The sequence below is a fragment of the Leptonychotes weddellii genome, chromosome 15 (genome assembly GCF_054177405.1).
Source record: "Leptonychotes weddellii isolate Sample4059 chromosome 15, ASM5417740v2, whole genome shotgun sequence".
NCBI lineage: Eukaryota > Metazoa > Chordata > Mammalia > Carnivora > Phocidae > Leptonychotes > Leptonychotes weddellii.
The window spans coordinates 45,354,415-45,364,576 of NC_138383.1; the positions used below are offsets into that span (position 1 = coordinate 45,354,415).

Genomic DNA, 10,162 nt, shown 5'->3' on the forward strand with positions numbered 1-10,162 from the left:
TGCTAGTGGAATGGACCCTCAATGGTCACATTTCTAGCCAGCTGAGCTGGAGAGTTTGTGGTCTGGAAGACTTCCCCAGTGCCCTTAAAATAGCTACCTACTGCAACTAAGTATACAACAGCCCTGGATAGGGGAATAAGAAAATAGAAGTACAAAGTATTTCAATATTACATGTGAGGGATTAGTGAGATCCTGAACTTTTAGGAAGCAGCGGGAGTCAAAGGGAAGAGATACTTTAAGTAAATAAACAGCAAACAGCAACTGCTTAGAAATAGGGAACAATAAAGAGAGTAAAAACAAGATACTGAGCCTTGTTGCAAAATGAACAAGAGAAAGCTTTGATGAGAACAGAATTCTGGTGAGGAAGAACAGGTCCAGTTTGGAGTAATGGCAGAACAGCTAACCACAAATGTCAAAAAAGCAACTAGAAAACATGGGGATGGAGTTCCATGGTAGCTTGAGGCTGGTGATCAGATACTGGTAACTCATGGCCTCGCTTGCACATGCAAAGCCCCTAAGTAATACAAATGAGAACATTTCCTCTGTTCCTCTGTTCCTCTGAATAGCTGGCCAATTTTTTTGTGCCTGCACCACAGACTATGATATCTCCCTTTGTGTCTGTTTTGGGACCTAGGATTTTGAGTAACAGATTATTTCTGGGTCCTGGTGTGGCTATCCCAGCAGGAGATACAATAAAACTCTGGGAGTCCCTCGTTCAAGTCTCTTCAGATCTGGCAAGTCTGAATAGCTGGCCAACAGTCAGTCACCACTACCCTGGTGCATGTGTGCTCATGAAATTCAGAAGGAAGCAACAGAGGACCCCCACTCACTGAGACCTGGCCTTTCTGTATACTCATTTCATATCGTTTTTTGAGTAAAGCTAATGAATAGAAATGAAAAGTCTCCGACTTTGATTTCTAAGACAGTTCAATCCAATGTGTGTCCTTCAGGATCCAAGTCCTAAGACACTGAAAAGTAATGAAACATTTTTAAAGTAACAAAATATACAACCATCAGAAAAGAGGTATCAGCAATAAATCCATGCCCTCAACTTCCTAGATCTACGAATGGGCTCCTGCTAGCCATTCGCTAAAATTAACCTCATTCACATTGAACTCCAGCTATTTCTGATCTTCTGCTACTGGGGATTTCGAAATGAAGCTTTTGGTTGCCTGAACTTTGACTTTCTTCTCAGTAATGTCAGTGCCTGCTCTAGGATGATGATGCCCCTCTGATGAGTCCACATTCTTCTACTGGAGACCATGGTGGGTGTCCCAGGCTCCTCGTGGAAAGAGCTCTCTCCTTGAGTCCAAAGGTCAGTTCTGGTCGCCTCTGCCACCCATTGGTGGAGCTGGTACCCAGAGTTCATATTCTTGGGGACAGGTGCCCAGAAACCGCTTCCCAGACTGGTTGTTGCTAAAGACACATACACCTCCCCTGGCCTCCATCAGAAAGTGGAACATCGGAGTCTCTGTGGGCCAACATCCATGTATCTAAGGATAGTTCACTTTACACACTAGAACCATCCCAAAGGACTTTTTACTCTCTAGTCCCTCAGAAAGAGTGTGCCACCACCCCTTGCCCAAGACCAAAGATCAGCCTCCTGACTTGCTCCAGGATTGAGCACATTTCAGAGTAACTATGGGGTTTAAACAATCTCCTCCACCCAGATATTGTCATCCAAACCCCTGGAACTTTGCATATTACCTCGTAGGGCGCCTGGGTGGCTCAGTTGGTTAAGCGACTGCATATTACCTCGTAGGGGGAAAAAAAGGACTTTGTAGGTGTGATTAAGGATTTTTGAGAAGTGACTGTCCTGGATTATCAGAGCAGGCCCTAAATGTGACAACATACACCCTTATAATAAGAAGGAGGTGGAGAGAAAGAACAGCTCAGAAGAGAGGAAGCCAGATGACCACAGAGATGGGAGTGATGTAACCACAAGTTAAGGGATGCCAACAACCATCAGAAACTGGAAGAGGCAAGAAAGTGATTCTCCCTTAGGGTCTCTGGAGGGAGGGCAGCCCTGCTGATACCTTAATTTCAACCCTGTGATACTGACTTCAGATTGCTGGGCCCCAGAATGATGAAATTGATTTCTGTTGTTTTAAGCCACTAAGTCTGTGGTAATTTGCTACACAGCTCCTGGGTGGCTCAGTCAGTTAAGCATCTGCCTTCAGCTCAGGTCATGATCCCAGGGTCCTGGGATCGAGCCCCGCGTCGGGCTCCCTGCTCAGCGGGAAGCCTGCTTCTCCCTCTCCCACTCCCTCTCCTTGTGTTCCCTCTCTCACTGTGTCTCTCTCTGTCAAATAAATAAATAAAATCTTAAAAAAAAATAAAAATAAAAGATTTTATTTACTTACTTAGAGAGAGAGCACACAAGCAGGAGAAGAAGAGGGAGAGACAGAATCTCAAGCAGACTTTGTGCTGAGCAGGGAGCCCAATACAAGGCTCAATCGCACAACCCTGAGATCATGACCTGAACCAAAATTAAGAGTTGGACACAACTGACTGAACCACCCAGGCGCCCCTACAGCAAATATGATTCTTATGAGGCTGTTTGGTATTTAAGACTTTGTTTTTAATATAAATTACCTAGCCACTACTGGCTCAAACGTTACCAAAAAATTACTATAATATCTTCTTCTGATTACAAAAGCAACATCTGTGTTGGAAACTACAGAAAGTCTCTAAAAAGAAAACTGACATTATAAGTGGTTTTTGTGCCATGAGATAAACTTAATTTTTTAAAAATATTTTCTTCTGGTCTTTGCACATACAAATATTTTAGGGGCGCCTGGGTGGCTCAGTCGTTAAGCGTCTGCCTTCGGCTCAGGTCATGATCCCAGGGTCCTGGGATCGAGCCCCACATCGGGCTCCCTGCTCAGTGGGGAGCCTGCTTCTCCCTCTCCTCCCCACCTGTGCTCTCTCTCTCAAATAATTAAAATATTTTTTAAAAAATGTTGTGTATTGTGTACTTTTCATAATTCTTAAAGATCCTGTTTTTATATCTTCTTCCTATTGCATATTTTTTCTAATTTCTTCATTAATACCACCTTAACATTGTTTTATTTTCTCTAAGAACTTTCTATTTGACACCTTACCAATTCCATTTTCTTCTTTTATGTCTTAATAATTTCTGCTCTTATTATTCCCTTTCTCCTGATTCCTCAGTTTACTCGGTTCTTTGTTATTTTTCTAGTTTCTTCTGTTCAACACCAAATTTATGTTAACTCTTCTTGTAGAGTAATGAAGTATAACAGTAATATTTTTAAATTTATTAGTAGGCTTCCCCATTTTGTCTTTCTAAGGCATAACATTCACCCGTCTTACTGAGGCATCCCACCTGCCTGAGAGGTAATGAGAAACTGCTGCAAAATAAATTCAAATGAAAGATTGAAGCAATGAACATTCAGCTTCTGACATTGAAGGGTAGGGTTTTGCAACAAGACCTATGTCTGTCTTGAGAAAAGATGGTCTAACATGCTTCTCCTCCTCTCTTATCATATCAGTGACAGGCTACAGGGTATTTAGTAAAGATGGTCCTAGCGTGCAGAAGAAAATGGAATAGGTTATACCTTTCCTGCCACTGGAAGAACCAGGCAGGACAAAGGAAGAAGGCAGCCAGATACATCACTCACTTTCCCTTCCTGGCACTCTCATCCAGAAAAAGAAAGATGTATGGATAAAACGTTCTTTTATAAAACTCTATTGTTGCAGTTTTTACTTTCTCATTCTAGTTAAAGAAATATTTTTAAATTTCTATGTATTTTGATTTTGTTTTGTGTTCATCTTACCCCTTTGTTACTAATTTCTTTTTTTTTTTTTTTAATTTTTATTTATTTTTTGACAGAGAGAGACAGCGAGAGAGGGAACACAAGCAGGGGGAGTGGGAGAGGTAGAAGCAGGCTTCCCTGCTGAGCAAGGAGCCCGATGCGGGGCTCGATCCCAGGACCCTGGGATCACGACCTGAGCTGAAGGCAGACGCTAAATGGCTGAGCCACCCAGGTGCCCCACTAATTTCTGATTGTATTGCAAAGTGGTAAGAAACTGTCCTGTATTTCTCTTTGGGATTTTTTGAGAATTTCTACAAAGTCCAGAAGGTGACAAGATGTTCTGGCGTTCTATTTGTTGCTTATGACCTTCATCTAATGTTGACAAATTTTGGCATTCTATTTGTTACTTATGACCTTCATCTGATGTTTATAAATTTCACGGCATTTTTAAATTCAGCAATGGTGCTTTTCTTACTAGAAAAAGTTCTGACCCCACATTAGCCTCCATTCCCTCTTTTCTGCTGTTTCAATTTCTATAAGCTTATTATTAAAGCTACAAAGATTAATTAACTTCTTTGACATTTTTCTTTTCCAACAAAAGCCTAAACTCAGGTTACATTTTGAAATACATTAAGAAGTGAAGAGTATTTTCATAAGCTTTTATCAAGACTTCATTTGCTCCTCCTCGCGGTCTCATACGTTAAAACAGGGCAATGTATATAAGAGAGAACTTAGAAATGCATGGATTATCACAGCTTTGATAGGAATAAGCATGGTAAGAATTTAGGGAAATGAAAGAGGAAGTGAATGTATAAATATGGAAAATTCAAAGCCTCAAAAATAAATGAATAAACTAAATATTGTGCAGTTTAATAAAAGTTTATTGAATGAACAAAATTCCTTTAGCTATAAACTGGAATTAGCAGTTGGACATAATTAAGCAACCAGGTCCAACAGCCTCATTCTGCCCTCTTATTTTTGATTAAGGGTCACGTGATGATTCTCTGGCGAAAAGCTGAAATTCGGAAGCCCAAATGAATGGTCCAAATAGAATAAGAGAGGATATTTCTTTCAGATTTTTACAATTTTCTATTATTGACCTTCTTACATATCTCACGCTCTCATTCGTCTTATGTTTCATTTCTTTAACAAATCAGCTTCCATTTCTGGACAAACTGGACTTCACTGTCGTCAATACTGGTTTTCGTCTTTTCATTGACAAGCTTAAAGGCAACAACAAAAACTAAATAGAACCTTCACCTTTTGATTAAAAAACTGCGTTGCAACAACCCTTCAATTTCAGGTTCATCTTCTGCTATTCAGCAGTCAACCTGGAGAGGTGATCATGGGTCTGCATCAGGGGCAGCCTGGAGGGTGGTCCACGTGAGCGAGGTTGAGGTCACTGCAGGGGCAGGGTGAAGGGTCAGGCTTTCCCTGCTGCACCTGGAGGATTTATAAATGGGGATATTTTAGTCTCTAGCACAGGCCACTCCTTAGCCTGAGAGAGCACAAATATTTACAGAAGGAAAACCAAATAGGAACACTGCTGCATTGCTGGGCTGTGCTGCTGAACTTAATGGAGGGTTTCTTTCCCCCTATGGATTTCAAAGCAGCCTGAACTAAGGATCCTAAAGCAAACAGCCTATCTGAGATTTAATGGAAAGGAAAACATGCACGTAGCATAAAAGCCCCATTATTATTCCTTAGCACTTAATTCTAGGCAAAGAGCATTGCAGTGACTTTTCGATGCGCCACTCTATCCCCCTGCCTATGAAGGAGGTCAGCGGCTCAGGCAGTGATACGGCTGGACGACATCCACCACGAGCTTCAGCCTCTTGAGGACCAGGAAGCAGTGATGTGTGGTGAGAGTAGATGGATTCATGGTGCAGTGACAGGGCCAGGTGATGAGCCCTACCACCTGAGATGATCACTGGGAAGCTAAATGCTTTTGTAAAGGGAGGGGATAGGGCTGGAGCCCAACAGAACCAAATATGAACCCAAGGTCTACCAGTGGTTCTGTAGGTTTGGGACTCACACTTGAAATTTCTTTTCTCCTTTGGTCTTTTTTTTTTTTTTTTTTTTCAATTGAGATGATTTGCAAATGGTATAATGCACATAATACCACTGTAAAGAGCAAGGTAGAAAATATTTCCATCTCCCCAGAAAGCTCCTTGAGTCCTTTTTGTCATCTCTCCCGAGTAACTATTATGCTGATGCTGATCACCACGGACTGGTCATGTCCCCTTCTGGCATCACACAACACACACTCTCTTGTGCTTAGGCTTCTTGCCAACAGTGTAATGACTGAGATGCATCCATGATATTGAGTGTATCCACAGTTGGTTCTTTTTTACTGGTGAGTAGTGTTCTTCGTACAAATACATCACAGTTTATATTACAGTTATCCATTCTCCTGGTGATGGACATTTGGACTGCTGACAGTCTGGGCTACTACAGTAGAGCTGCTTTGAACTGTTTGGGGGCAAACATCTGTGGGAATGTATGTGCTGATTTCTCTAGAACTGGAATTGCTGGATCAGGTAGGGTAGGGAAATGTTTAACTTTAAACAAAAATGGCTAAGCAGTTTTCTAAAGTGGCTGAACCACTTTACCCTCCCAACAGCAATGTACGAGAGCTTGTTGATCAACGTCCTTGACAACATTTGGTCTTGTCAGATTTTTAAATTTTAACTATTCATGTGGGGGTGGCGTGTAGGGATATCTCATTTGGGTTTTAGTGTGCATTTCCTTGATGAATAATGATTTTTTGAGCAACAATGTTTCATATGATTTTTAACAATTCACATCCCTTCTTTTGTATAGCACTGGACTGAATCTTTTGCCCCTTTTTAATTGATAGTTTGGTTTTGTTTTTGATTTGTAGGATGTAGGATTCTGATGAGTTCTTTGTTAAATATATGTATCATTCTAATATTTATTAATTCTGTATGCTCATTTATAAAATGGGGTTAACATTGTTTATGAAGATTAAATGAGTTGATGTATTATGCCTTCTATCACTTCCATTTCTATACTCCTAAACACAGATAGCTTCCAGGGCAAACACCATTTGTTATAATTAATCAAAATCAAGTGATGTACGAGTGGGGAGAAAGTTCCTCATTCCCAAAGCAGGAAATTAAGAGAACTTGTCTTTAAAAATATAGGCATATAGGGATTACAAAAATTGTACTTTTTAAAAGTAACTAGAACAAATATTCACATCTTTCTAACGCCTGGTAAAATCACCCACAGAACAAAAGAAACAGACCACATTATGGTAGATTTTTAAAGCTACAAAACCAGAAAATGTATCATGAAGTATATAACATAATTAAGACCAAACCTGTATCGTATCATTAAATAAACTGTACTAAATGCATTCATCAATAGAAAAAAGACATTTGGGGGGTGCCTGGGTGGCTCAGTCGGTTAAGCGTCTGACTCTTGGTTTCGGCTCAGGTCGTGATCTCAAAGTCGTGGGATCGAGCCCCATGTCAGGCTCTGTGCTCAACACAAAGTCTGCTTCAGATTCTCTCTCCCTCTCCCTCCCACTCACTTTCACTCTACAATAAATAAATAAAATCTTTTTCTAAAAAAAGAAAAAAGACATTTGGATTGGGTCACAAAACAAATGTTCCAGATAGGAGACACAGCGGAAACATGATTCAGAAAGACTGGCTGTAATGGATTGGCAACTCTTACCAACACAGCATTTATGTTCACAAAGCAAAAACCATGGGAGACATTATGGGAAATAAATAGAAATACATTAGGAGAAGGATTTTTTTTTTAAAGATTTGATTTATTTATTTGACAGAGACACAGCGAGAGAGGGAACACAAGCAGGGGGAGTGGGAGAGGGAGAAGCAGGCTTCCCGCAGAGCAGGGAACCTGATGCAGGGCTTGATCCCAGGACCCTAGGATCATGACCTGAACCGAAGGCAGACGCTTAATGACTGAGCCACGCAGGGGCTCCTAGGAGAAGGATGTTTTAATTCACGTATTTCAGTCCATAAGAGAAAAAACTGAGTAGTCATAAGTAAGAAGAGAGAAGAGGAAGAAAATAGTATTTTCAAAATTTGGCCATGTATTAAGCCATAAGAAAATACCAATACATTTCAAAAAGACGAAAAGTGCAAATTAATATCAAACCAGAAAACAAAAGCCCTATCTCTTAAAATTTTTAAAACACTTTCTCATCAACTGTTAAATCAATGAGGAAAGCTAACTTCATCTGTAGAACTTCAAAAATGAACAATGAAAATGTTACATATTAGACCCCATGAAATACAGTGAAAGCAGTGCTCAGAGGAAAGCTGATAGTCTTCAATATGTGTTTTAAATGAAAGAATAACAATGTGTGAATTAGGCATTCAACTCAAGAAATCAGAAAAACCACCACCAAAAACTGAATAAAACAAAAAGGAATAAATTAAGATTAAAAAAACTAATGAATTAGAATACAGAAAATGGAATAATTAATAAATAATTCCAAGATCTGGTTCTTTGAAATAGAAAATAGAAAATAAATTAACTTGCATCCAACTTAAAATTAAAAAGCAAGCTTGAATAACAACACAAGAAGAGGAAATAACCACAAATACAGAGAGAAATTTTTTAAAAGACAAGTTACTACTTTCCTCTACTTTGTGAAAATAAACTTGAAAGCTTGAATAAAATACATGCTTTCCTAAGAAAGTATGATTTATTAAAATTGACACCAGAAGATATGAGAAGTCCAAACACATCAATAACACATCAATTACAGTAGAAGAAACAGAGAGAGTTGTCAAGAGCTCTACTCCACAAAACATCCAAACACAATTAGTTTCATGGCATAAAGATTCCAAATCTTTAAAGAACAGATAACTGCAATTTTATTTAAACTGTTCAAGGAAAAAAATTAACTTTTACAGAAAAAAAGTGATAAATTGAACTACCTGCAATCATGAATTATCGCATTAAAAAAACAGGAAAGTCAAAAGACAACAAATGGAAAAACACATTTACAACTCCTATCGCTAATGTTAATAAATTTCTCCCAAATCAATATGGAAAGACAACCACCTAATAGAAAAATGAGTAAAGTATGTGTGCACAGTGCACGGGACATGAAATATATTCATATATCCTTAACCTCACTCGTAACAGAAAGGTAAATTAAAACTAGAATCAAAGAACATTATTCATAATTGGATTGGCGACACAAAGATTTTATAAACCAGCAAGGCTTGAGTAATGGCAGACTGCCAATTAAAGGACTAGTTTTTAAATGTTGGATTAATTTATGTATATTTTAACAGGTAATTAATCAAATTTTTAAATATATTACAAAAGAACTGACCATGAAAAGTCTCCCACCTAACCTTGGCCACCCAGTTTCCTTCCCCAAAGTCAACTATATTATCAGTTTCTGAGGGAGTCTTCCAGAACTACTTAATTATATTCATTCAGTCACTTATTCATTCAGTTATTCATTCATTGAGCATGTACTATGAGAAGATACGGAAGGTTTTCATAAACAAAAAGCTTTCCTCAAAAGGATTTTGCCCTCCTAGAGTTTTCATTCCAGTAGGGGAGACAGGAAAAAAAAAAAGGTAAAAAACATAAATAATGATGAAAAAAATAAAGCAGAAAAGCTGGATACGAAACTGCTATGGAAATGGTCTGAAATAGTAGGGGGAAAAAGTAAAAAACATAAATAATGATGAAGAAAAACAATAAAGCAGAAAAGCTGGATATGAAACTCTGCTATGGGAATGGTCTGAAATACTAGAAACACAGGTCAAGGTAGACCTTACGGAGAAAATGGCCTTTTAGTCAAGACTTGAAGGAACCAGGAGAGCCAACTATACACCCGGGAAGGGCTGTCCAGAAGAAACAACAAGCAGAAAAGTCTGTTAGAGAGAATATGCCCAGCTTGCCTGAGGGATTCCAGGAACACCAGTATGGCCGGAGCCCAGAGCAAGAGTGAGGACTGGGGGAGCGACGGTCCTGTAGGTCACCCTAAGGACACTGGCTTGTTCTCTAAAGAAGATGGGGAATCTTTGAAATGCAGAAGAGGTCCATCATCTGACACTCCCTTTAAGAAAAACAACCCTAGAGACGAACCATGAGAGACGATGGACTCTGAGAAACAAACTGAGGGTTCTAGAGGGGAGAGGGGTGGGAGGATAGGTTAGCCTGGTGATGGGTATTAAGGAGGGCACGTTCTGCATGGAGCACTGGGTGTTATACGCAAACAATGAATCATGGATCACCACATCAAAAACTAATGATGTGATGTATGGTGATTAACATAATAATAAAAAATTCAAAATTAAAAAGAAGAAAAAAGAAAAACAACCCGAGGTGGACATCCAAGAGCAAGGACAGAAGCAGTG

The 10,162-nt window shown here is 39.3% G+C and overlaps 1 long non-coding RNA gene across 2 annotated transcripts in view; it reads right to left on the reverse strand.

Moving 5' to 3' along the window:
• Positions 1-4,486: 4,486 nt before the first annotated feature.
• The window catches only part of LOC115942621 (uncharacterized), a 45,756-nt gene continuing 40,080 nt past the window's right edge, over positions 4,487-10,162 (reverse strand). For both annotated transcript variants that reach the window (XR_004077256.2, XR_014140308.1), the window contains exon 3: positions 4,487-5,219. This is a non-coding gene — a long non-coding RNA (uncharacterized LOC115942621). The remainder of the gene's footprint in view (positions 5,220-10,162) is intronic.